Below are 12151 nucleotides of genomic sequence, written 5' to 3'. Positions count from 1 at the left end.
TTGGTGCCCTTTGTTTAGTCACGAGGCGTTAAACGTCGGCGAAAATCGCCGGCGAAATTCGTCCCGGTGTGAACAGGCCTTTACTGTGGAGGCTCTAAGCAGCAAATCCACCACTAGATTGTTACAGCCTCCATATGTAGGAATGCAGTGTTGATCATTTCTCCCCACACACTATGCATGTGCAATACAAAGTGAACATCATGAATGTAACTACAAATCATGCCTAAATATCTCTACCACTACATTTGTTTAATGTTATAATTCCTATTATTGTGTTTTTTTTCTGCTTTAACGCTAGATTTTCCACAAAGTATGATCAATACAGACTCTGTTCTTCTCCCAAAGTTAGGAATGAACTAAAACTGTAGATGAGTGGAGTTGAAAAGTTCCACGGAATGCCAAAATAATAATAATAATAATAATGATAATAAAAATAATAATAAAACCCCGGCATGAAAAAGGGTTAGCTTGTTGACAAGAAACTGAAAAATTGAATCATAATGTAAAACATCTCCTGAGTTTCTCAGATTTCTCCGCTTTACTTTGCGAGAAAGTCAATGATTCTGAAGTTGTTTCACTTCTACAGAAAATATAATACCAGCTGTTACAGCATTGTTTAAATGTGTCATTTCCTTATTAGACAAAGGAAAAGGTGAGTCTCGCTGTTGCATTCCCAATGAATAATTTATATCTAAATGAGCATGTTTAAAATATTTATTGGCAATTGATCAAACAATATGGCACATGACAACAAGAGTGTCTTCTTCTTGGAGCCTGCACATGACTGTAATTTAACACTGTGATCTATGTTTAAATATCTACCCTGTTCTTTACAACCAAATTGCACTTGGCGTGGTTCTGTTTCAAAGGTGATCCTGTGCGTGGGCAGCAGCTGAGAAATGTGACCTGAGGATGAAAGCAAACATGGATGAGATGTTTCATCCTTGCAGGGAAAAAAAAAAGAATCAACACTTTTTGGAGTGTCTCGTGCGTCTTAGGTTGTGCAGTGAGAGATGAAATCTCCACAGCAGTGCACTGACTTCACGGTGACTCAATGCACGCTTTAAAGTCCCAATGGTTGGCTTTGCAGTGATCATGGTAAATGGCGTCTACTAATACAGCACTTTACTAAGGTTTGAAGTACTTCGCAGTCCCAGTTCCATTCACCCATCCACACACTGAAGGCGACTCCACTACTACTGCTGGCGCCAACCACTAACCACCATGAGCAATGAGGGGTTCAGTGTCTTCCTCAAGGACACATGGGCATGTAGAGCAGGAACCAAACATGTGATATTTCAGTTAAAAGGTCGACCGCTCTACCTCTGCACCATAAAGGTAGTAGAACTCATGTAAACAATTAATACGGGTTAAGACATAAGTTAGTGTTGGGTCAGCACAACACAGCAGCTGCTGTGTCAACAAGGATCAGGAGACTTGGATTGAAGGAGTTATTTTACTTCTGAATGTTTTTTTCCTTCAGTCTGTGTCATTGCATTTTCTAGCAACTGCCGTCTTCACCAGAATCTTCTCTGAAAACGTCAATATGCAAGAAGGACCACACAACATGAAAATAAGCTATTTCTTTTTGTGCAGCATCCAAAAGGCTTTCCAGAGACACATAAGCATTGACAGCATCAAAATTGTAAAACCATCTTTTCAGCAGTAAGAAATGGAAAAGAGTGAAAGACATTATTGTTGTAGAAAAAAAGCAAAAGAAAACAGCATAAATGTGAACTGAAAGTAAGATAAACATTTGAACTCATAAGGAATCAGATCCTACAGGATAAGATAAGATAAGCTTTTGTTTATCCCTCTGTGAGGAAATGTGATCATTGACAAGCCACCAAGAAGAGCACAAGAGCAAAAGAACACAGAAATACAATTCAAAAGAAAATGTTCTGCATGTTATAATTACACAGGAGAAGGTATTTGAATATTATTGTACCATGAGTCATAATGTCACCAGCTGTCTTCTTCTTGCAGTCCTGAAACTTCTCAGCGACTGCCTTGTTTAAGTCATCCTAACAGGTTTTTTTTGTTTTTGTAAAAATCAGACGACAGAAGACGTGATGGGGCCTGCAGGAGATGAAGTCATGAATCAGTTTCTCCAAATCTTGTCTGACCATAGAGCTTCTCAGTCTCAATGTTTGACTAAGATGAAAAAAACAACTGTTTCTGGAACTTCAATGAGTGACTGATACCTGGGTTTGAGTATTTGATGTCACAAAGATTTTAGAGTTTACTTTTGGTTTGTTGTCCCTCAGAACTAGGGTCAGTTGTAACATTTCCTGTTTCCCAAAAAGCATGTCGTAACTGGAGAACGTTTGACTCCACCTGGTTTATCTGAGCCCCAGATGTCAAACTCCAGGCCTCAGGGGTCAGTGTACAGCATGTTTTCCACGCCATTGGCGCTCCTTGTCGGCGGAACACGGCTTATCCAGGTGGTCAGCAGTAGATGTGGCCCTGTTTGGTGGCAGAGCTACATAAAATAGTGTCATCTGCATAAATATCATATGAAACATTATGAGTGAACATGATCTGACCCAGAGGGAGTGTTGTATGTACAGGTGGAACAGCTGATGTCCAAGAATCAAACCCTGTGAAGCTCCACCAGTCATGATGACACTAACCATCAGGTCTTGATCTTACAGCGTTCACACATCAGTTTCCATTGGCGCTTCAAAGGGTGTCTACAGTGTTTTTTGTTATCTATTCTCCACTTTGGGCTACTGGTATCAGATCCTAATCTAAGCCATCATCAAGTAATCATCATCACAGTATTTATTAAAATTACCACCAGTTATCCTTATTTGGGGCTTTGAATGTAGAAGTTCATCATCATTCCTAACAATTAAAACAATACTGATCAATTTTGAAGTTTAAAATCTGCTGAAATGTGAACAGCTTTTATTAGTGGTCCTGAAATGATTCAGATCATGATCAAATTACCCTGGACATCATGATGAAGATGACCTCACTGTAAGCCAGGGTCACCATTCTTGACATTTGCTTTTTTGTTTCTCTTCACTTTACGCCTCCAGGCTGCTTCTAACTCGCACCATTAGTTTGTGTACATGTTTATGGGGGGACGGTTTAAAAAGTGGTCATGACGCTCATCATCCAGCCTTCTTGACAGGCTGTAAACAAACAAAAACATCCACATCACGTTTTGCATCATGTCCCTCATGCCATGTGCCATTGAGACAGTAACAGCTCATTATTGTGCACATGCTTTAAGAGGAAACCTTCTGCAAACACCTAAAAACATGTGGTGATGTTTACATGTAAACATAGGAATAATTGCATTTCTATTTCTTCAGTGTTTTCTCTTTCACATCACATTTTTTAAATGCAAATCTATTCCAGTGGTGCTGAATGCAGGGATGCAAATGAACAGTTTTGTGCAGTTCATGGAGCCAGCTTCAAAAAATGACCAAGGAAACGAATGCAGTGAGGCCTCCTGCTGAGCGTCTAGACTGCCTCATCCATCATTTTAGGCATGCTGAGATGAAAAAACAGCTCCAAAACACACTTATCTCCGTCCTGCCCTATCAAACCTGATGCTTTTCTGGAGACTTTCCAGCTGTCGGATGCTCTCCTGCTTTGAAGTTTGCCTGTAAACAAGCAACTGCAGACTGTGTTTGGTGTGGATCCTCGGTGTGATCTTTAGCTTGAAGGTGTGAAACAGGTTTCCTAACATGCAGAACAAACAAGTTGAAAAAACGCCAGCGCCACAGAGTGTGTTAACTTTCTAGTGACAACCTTAAAGAATCTTTTGATGAATGCATCTTCACAAGAACCTGCTTTGGCTTGTTTGTTTGTGCGTCTGCTTTGCCCTGATTACATAGAACTATTTTGCCGATTATCTCTAAAGAATTTTCTTCCCAAATTGTACCGACATTTTGTAGCAATTTATAAAAATCTTATCTAATCTGGTGAAAGATCCTGGGAGCTTCAACAGAATAAAGCTGTTCTTTGGTAGAGTCACATTTGGGGATAGAGAAAGGTATGTGTGGGTATAATTTACAGATTCCAGGACACAAACACTTTAATCACAATAACAATGCAAACAGATGACGCTCTCTGGGTTTTCTTGTGATTTCATGTTTCGTTCCATCAGCTCAACTTGTGCAGAAAGGTTTTTCCCAGATCACGTTTACGAAATTCTATCCACATTTAAAAGAAAAGAAAAAAAAATCAGGATATTTTATTATTAACATTTGCTCATGCAATATTTGAATGCCTAGTTGTCTGAATTATCACTGTACCACAGCTGTTCACTACAACACCTATCATGCCTTGGTTTTTACTTTGTGACTACTTCTGGAAGTATAAAGGAGAACAAGCAAAAAGGTTGTGTAGAACAGCATTTAAAAAAACAGTAATAAACGTAAAATAATATGTAGTTATAAACAAGGATGTTTCAAATAGATCGGGAGGCAGATTATAGACGCATGGGTGGGAAAGTGTGAAAACTATTTGTGTTTTTGGAATAACCCTGCTCACGCACCAGTGTGTTTGCTAATCACATCAATCGTTTACAATGACGAAGGAGTGACGCTGACCTGCCATTAGTGTAGTTTTCATTTGAAATTAAGGTTACAAAAAGGTTATTTGCTCAGAAATGTTAGGTTTAAAACAAACATGACGAGAGTTATGACACATAATTGTGACCCATTCTTTTGACCTACTATTTGTTTAGTTTTTTGATTCATTAATTTTTTTTGTATCTCTGTTCCTTTGATATTTGTAATAAAACATAAAAACACCTTGTTCTCAATATTTGTGATTTTTGCATTGTGAAAAAGACACAATTTACAACTTGGACTTGAGGTATTTGCACAGTTTCTAGTTTATTGTGCCATATAACAGAAAATATCTTTTCTTTACAGATATGTTTTCCTGTATTGCACAATATAACAAAAAATATCTGTAAAGAAAAGGAACCTGGGATTGTACTATCATGCCTTGCCTCTAAAAATTGTTTTAAAAGTAAATTATCAAAACATTAGAGTAGTGAAAACGTTTAAGGGTTACCTGTCCTTCAACACATCCTACCAATACTCATCATTGCAGATGTTTCGATGCCAAAGACGGCGTTCATTGTGCTGATGGATAAAGAGATGCAGCCATTGTTGTTAGAACTCACTCATCAAAAAATAAGGTAATGGGATAAAAGGGTATCAGGGTACTGGATGACAGGTATTGTTTTTTTTTTTTTTTGTGGTGTGCATTCCTGGTTTGAGCCTTTTATTTTGAGTGTACTCTATCATTGAACTCTTGATCCTGTTTCATCTAAAGGGAGACAGCTGCACAAATTCAAGGCCAAATTTAAAACAAACTTCTGACAAATGTTAAAGGCCCACTCCAATGAAAATGGTGTTGGTGTTTTTAACATGTTCTATGTGGCATTTGGAGAACAGATGTAAAGAAAATTTGGATCAGATCTGGATTAAAATTGCGTTTGAGTATTTCTTTATTCAGATCAAAGGGGCAGACAAAAAATAACTCAGTGTTTTCAGACTTCTTGGCAATATTCACTTGTGATCACAGAAACAGATACAGAATAATAAGAAGGCAAAACTTAAAACTGCTTTTGGTCAAAGGTGGGAATTTATGAGGTATGTGTAAGGGTTAATGGCAGTCAAAGCGTGCATTATCAGAAATTACCGCACGCCGTGGAAACCTGAACCACAACACTGTCTAACAGCAGGTGTTGCCAAATTGTGGAGTTTTCTGCTCAAATTGGGCTGCTTTTTTTCCCAATCTTGCAACACTGGAGATCGACAGAAGCTGCGCTCACAAGAGATGCATAAGTAAAATCAAGCTTTTTTACTTTACGTATTGAAGAAAACCTGCAACAAATTATCAATGTCATCACACTATTGATACTATCGATGCTCAGCTCAATCCGCCCATCCCTACTCTAAAGTAATTGCAGTCAAGCCACAATTACTCCCTTTTGTTCAATCAAAAAAGAAATGTTTTCGTCTTCAAAATTGTGTTTGTTGTATGTTGTCTTATTACATTCTGGGACATATCTTTGATTTGCCAGAGGTATGAGTACTTTTCAGCTTGACTGTATTTTGTTTAGTACTTTTTACTTTTATTTGATTAATATCTGAAATTTAAGCTATTCTGGCTCTGTTACAGTTTTTAAATACTGTAGTCGTTTTTTCTTTTTTTCTTCTTCTCATAAATGACTTACAGAAAGACACGCCTCTGACAGTAACAGAGCTTGGCACGGCCAACTCCTTTATTCTGCAGCTGCAGCATTTTCGGTTGCATTTATTCAAATTTATTGGCGAAGGAAGATCCCAATTGTTTTTTCTCTAAAGGCTTTCTTTCAGTTCCAGTTGAACTGATCTCTGCATTGGGGTACTTTCCAATTCACTGAAAAAGCACCAATTGACGGGGCTCAAAGAGTTCGCTAAATGTCCCACCCAGTTTCACCGGAAACTGTCAATTATTTATGATTTTATCTATTTAACATTTTATTGTCATTAATTTCAAACTTGGATTTGTTCTGACGCTTTGCCTTCTTATTATCCTGTTTTCTTATATGAGGTTCCTGAACAGATCACAACAGTCTGTGGTTTCTGAACATAAAGAGGGATTTTTCTGGATCCTCACGGGTATTTCAAGAAGTTAATTTTAGAGCGTCGTGGGCCACACCGGGCTGATGATGAGAGATAACCAAAAGCCACATCTGTAATCCAACCACAAACCTAAAAAGTTGCTTTCAAAAGAACCTGTTGCCCTACCTGTGTCAAACTTAAATGCATCCAAATACTCCCACTCAAGCGGTCTTAAAACTACAATCCTTCAAACCGTCTCTCTATTTTTATACAAACTATGGTGCAATTCCCTGATTTGCAGTGAAAAAGCAGCAGCATAATGTAATCCTCTAAAGCTTTGTTTTTTCTTGAATGTGGGGTTTAAATAAACACCCAAAGGGACCACAATTTTTTAAAACTGCATTATGTGGTGTAAACACGTAATAAGCTGAAATGATGTGTCTTCACCTGCTTTGTGCTGACTATAGTAATGGAGCCCATCATTACTGCCATGGTGTCACCTTGTTTGTGCCACCTTCAGCAACAGTCTGTGTTGATGTTCATAAATGTTTTGAAACTCATCTTTAGGAAGATTTTACTCTGGGCTTCTAGGTAAGTATTTCCTCAGAGTTCAAATTGTTTGAAAAACCTTTTAAAAAAGTAATGCAGACCATTTAAATGAACTTAAATCCTCCAAAAATGAGGGTCTATTTTCTTATGCAAGTGAACTGTTGTGTGATTCACTACAGTGTGAATGCAAAGTGACTTTTCACTTGACCAAAAAGGGTATTAAACCAAAGGAGGAGATTTATGTAAAAGCTATTGCTTTGCGAATAATAAAAATACTTAAAATAAATAAATAAATCTGCCCACTAGTTATCTTATGTTTTTTTTTTTTTCAATGAAAACACTAAAAAAGATATTTGTATAGCATCTACAAATTCTACTTTTGTTTTTGAGGCAGGAAGCCTCAAATTTTGGTTCTCTTGGAAAGTGGTTAATACTTTAACATTTATCATTTATGTATTAAGCAGATATCGTTATCCAAAGCGATTTACAAATGAAATATCAAGCCAATGGCCAATGTCTGTCAGCATATTTAAATAAATATTCGGAATCGTCTTTCTCTCATATAATAGAATGCAGGTGATTCCCGAGTTATTTTGTTTCGTTTTTTATTCCAACACATCATTTCACCAAATTAGTATTCAGTGCGGTGTTGGCAAAGTCCTGTTGTTTCGAGAAAAAGACTGTGGTTCCTGTAAACGCGCTTGGAGCAGACCAAGAGGAAAGTACCTGAAATTCCTCAACGGTCAAAGCCAACATTTTTTTTTTTTTTTTGATTCAGCGATCTAACTATTGACTATAATTTTCTTATTAGAAGACAAAAGTCGATTTATTATACAACAAGAAAAAAAAGAAATTGTATCTGAAAAAGAAAGTACCTAATTTACCTCACAATTTAAAGCAGTTAAGCAAGTTTTAATATTTTTTGCATAAAGTCGGCACTTGTTTGGGAATCTTTTTTTGTTCATTCCAGAATTTAGACTTTTTGGTTTATATTTTGCCACAGCATGCCTACAGTGTTTAGGTGGTCAATCCTCTTATTTTTTACTTCAACATTTGAATTAATGTATTATTTGGAATGCAGTATTTGGGATTCAACCAAATGAATCACAAATAATAAAAAATAACGTGAAATGCTGTGGAATCATGTATTTGGGTTGCGTTTCCTTCCTTCCGAGTGCTTTAATCACATTCCCATCAAGCAGCTCAAAACAATATCTAAAGATTTGGGAGGGTCCCAAAGTAATCAACCTGCACAAGCCCACATTTCTTCATCCTTTCTCTGAAGCCCCATGCGAAGTGAGGGGTGCAGTTATAGTATAGCTCATTCTGGAGTTTGGTAACCGTTAGATAACTGTCATCTACAAGTAACTTTTGGGCCAAAGCCCAATTTACCTTAAGCCTATCCCAATTTTTGTAGCCACTTAGAGTTGATCTGTCAATTCAACCAATTTGTGTAAAAAAAAATTCCAGGACCCTTAAAAGGTGTGCAGTCATACATAAAAAAACAACTCACACTAAAAAAATCTGGCCCCTCAGAAACAGGTCAAAAATATTTGCCCCAATAGCAGATTTTCTTCAAATGAGCAAAAAAAAAAACATCTGCCAGTTACAAAGAATTCTTGTTTAAAAAGATAAATTCTTGTCACTTATACAAACAATCAATCAATCATAAAGCTTTATTTATAAAGCACTTTTCACATAAAAGGATAACACAAAGTGCTTTACATTAAGACAAAACAAAATAAATAACATAAAAACAAGCATTAAAATAAACCTCCCACCCCCCCTTACTGATGGGGAAAGATAATGAGAAATAGGCTGAGTAAGAACACAAGATGTTGGAAACGCTAACTTCCCTCTCTGTGAACAGCGGCATAACCAGCCAAATGCAGCATCACAGGTGTGGACCGCTCCACCACAGCTAAGCAGTGATGCAGGTTCCCATCCAGAGCCACAGTGACTGAACAGCAGCCGATCCAGAAGGAGAGGTCCCAACTGAGGTTGTTTCTCTTTCGGCTTTTCCCATCAGGGGTCGCCACAGCGAACGAGTCGCATGGTAAACTTGGCAATGTTTTACGCCGGATGCCCTTCCTGACGCAACCCTCTCAAAGCAACCGGGCTTGGGACCGGCACAGAAGTAGAGAAGGGAACAGGGAGCAGCCCGGAGTTGAACCCTGGTTTCACGGACGGAAGGCGCCGCAAACTAGCACGAGCTAAACCGGCTCCCTGAGGTCCCAACTGAGGAAGCACCGGAAATAAAAATGAAAATGAAAAAGAAAGCATATTGATAAAAGCAATAAACAATAAAACAGTGAAACAAGGTAAATTAAAATTAGAATAACATTAACAATCTATTGTAAGTTCATAAAACAAAATAAAATGGATAAAATAGATAAATAATAATAGAAAAATAAATAAAAATAAATGAAGAAAGATAAATAAATAAGTAAGGTAGTAAAAAAAGATTAGCTGAAAGCCAGGTTAAAAAAATGGGTCTTTAGCCTTTTCTTAAAAACTTCAATGCTCTCTGCGGCTCTCTGGTCCTCTGGCAGACTGTTCCATAAATGGGTATCACAGTGTTGAAAAGATGCTTCTCCGTAGGTTTTTGTTTTTACAGTCGGAATGGTTAACAGACCAGTGCCAGAGGATCTCAGGGTCCGCGAGGGTTCATACCTTACTAAAGGATTGGATAAATAAGAAGGCGCAAGACTGTTAAGACATTTATAAACTGTTAAAAGTATCTTAAAATCAATCCTGAAGCATATGGGGAGCCAATGCAGAGATTTTAAAATTGGGGTGATGTGAGCCCGCCTCCCGGTCCTGGTGAGAACTAGTGGAGTTCTGAAGAAGCTGAAGTCACAACAGTCTCAAACACAACTGCCACCATGTGATGGGGAGGCATCAACAGAAGCTTCAAGATTAGCTGCCACTGCCCGATTCTTTGAAAGATTGTTGGCGTGGTCATGAATGTAGTGGCTCCAGTCAAGCGGCCATCAGGCATCAGTCAGTCAGGTGGGGATGACATCAAAAGGGGTGCGCCACAGGGCAATGGGAGCCGGATCGGCAGCAGCTCTGACTAGATGATGGATTAATATCTCCGGATGGCTGTCAATATCAAGTGTCACCGTCTGCCAGCCGCCTGGTGGCCTAGGGGTATAAAAACTGTCTCTAGCACTGTTCAAACACCACCTCACCCAACAACTTCCTCTTCTTTTATGACGTTTCATCGCTGCCATATATTGAACAAGCGCAAAGACAACTGAACAGGTGTATTCAGGAACTGAGTGAGCGAACCTTACAACCGCGCAGGCGCAATTTTAACCGAGTGACCCCACATTTTACAACAGCACGCTTGCAATCCTAATGGAGCGGTGATCCTGCGCGCTCACTTCACTCCTGTGCGTTTGCTGGGTTTGAGCGAAGTGTTAAGGGGGGGGTTTGTCACTGGGGGCGGTAACTTTTATGTATGATCTGATTGGCCGAAATTTGCATGTCAAATCTGGCGAGGCCCCGGGTGGGACTTTCAAGAGCAGGGGGTGGCTCTTGAGCTGCATGCGGCTCTCTGCCTTTTATCATATTTTCTATACTTTCACAACCATAAGGCACACTTAAAAGTCTGGCCTGAATGGAGCTGTCACCCCAAATATTAATCCAATCGGTGACCTCGCTTCCCTTCGACTGACTGGTCTCAGCAGCTTTGTCCGCCATGGTTGTTGTTTATGCCTTCGTTCTCGCCTACTTCAACGCAGAATTATGACTTTTGTAGCGTATCAAAACGTACGGGTCGGAGACATGTGGCCTGGCGGGTCAGGCGGCGGTCGCATTTAAAAAGATCGGATACTTATCGGATTCAGGACCACATACCCAAGTGGCCTGGGTCACATTTGAAAAGATCAGATACAGGTCGCATAGGGGCAAAAAAATAGGAATTGGGTCGTTTCAGCCTGCAGTGGGAATGTAGCCTTATAAGAGTAAACACAATTAACTGCTTTCCCTTTCACACTTCAAAGCTGTTTTCAAACTGCATCACTCAGACTGTTAGGTCTGTGCTTGAATCAAGTACAATCTAGAGAATTTAGGAACTGAAATCTTGATATATATATATATATAAAAGATGGTGCAGGCGTGTGTAGGCCACACATACATTGTGTTTTAACTATGATAAGATTCACAAACTGCTTCTTCAGCACATGTAATAAACTGTCACAGGAAGATGACTAGAAACAAAGACACTGAAACATTTATTTTCTTCTAAATAATCCAGCACTCTAGCTCATCTCAAAAACATGCATCAAACACTGAGAAATGTGTTTTCTGTGATCCATTTTACTTTGTACACCCCCACAGGGAATGTCCCAAGTATGGCAGATAAGTTGGAGGATAACACCTTTAGGACAAACATAATATATCGAAAGTACGACTGAGGTTTCCAGATGGAGTTTTTTCTATATTATTGTTTACAATCTTCTGGCAGATCTGAACTGAAGGTCTGAATCTCACAAAGCATAACAGAATAATATTTTTAAAATAAAATACAAAATGTAGACTGGAACACTTACAGAACAACACAACCCTCACATGTCAACCCTGAGAATTTCCTGGATTTTATTTTTATTTTACAAGGCTACCAGCTGCAGATATATCAGAGTTTGCAAGGCTAAATAGTAGACACATCCACTGACTTACTTTAAGTACAGATCTCAGTTTTGGCCAGAGGCACACTTGGCAACCTTCACCTCTGCACCACAGCATTTGCAGCACAGAAAGGATTGTGTGTTTTTGTGTCTCGGATAGAATATGGTAAAATATAAATGAGAAGAGGGTTAGCAATACCTCTACCTCAAAGGTTTGAGTCCTTTCCCAAATGTACCACACATGCCCTTGTTACTGTAGTTTGGCCAGATAACTATTTTAGTTATTTTTATTTGTCTTTATTGTGTAATTGGTGTTATTTAAAGCATTTTGTTGCACTTTATTAACATATTAAACCGAAGCAAGCATTTTATATTTTTAGGATTGTT

Source organism: Oryzias latipes, chromosome 16 (assembly GCF_002234675.1).
Source record: "Oryzias latipes chromosome 16, ASM223467v1".
In the NCBI taxonomy this organism is placed as follows: Eukaryota; Metazoa; Chordata; class Actinopteri; order Beloniformes; family Adrianichthyidae; genus Oryzias; species Oryzias latipes.
This window is presented reverse-complemented; position numbering follows the sequence as displayed.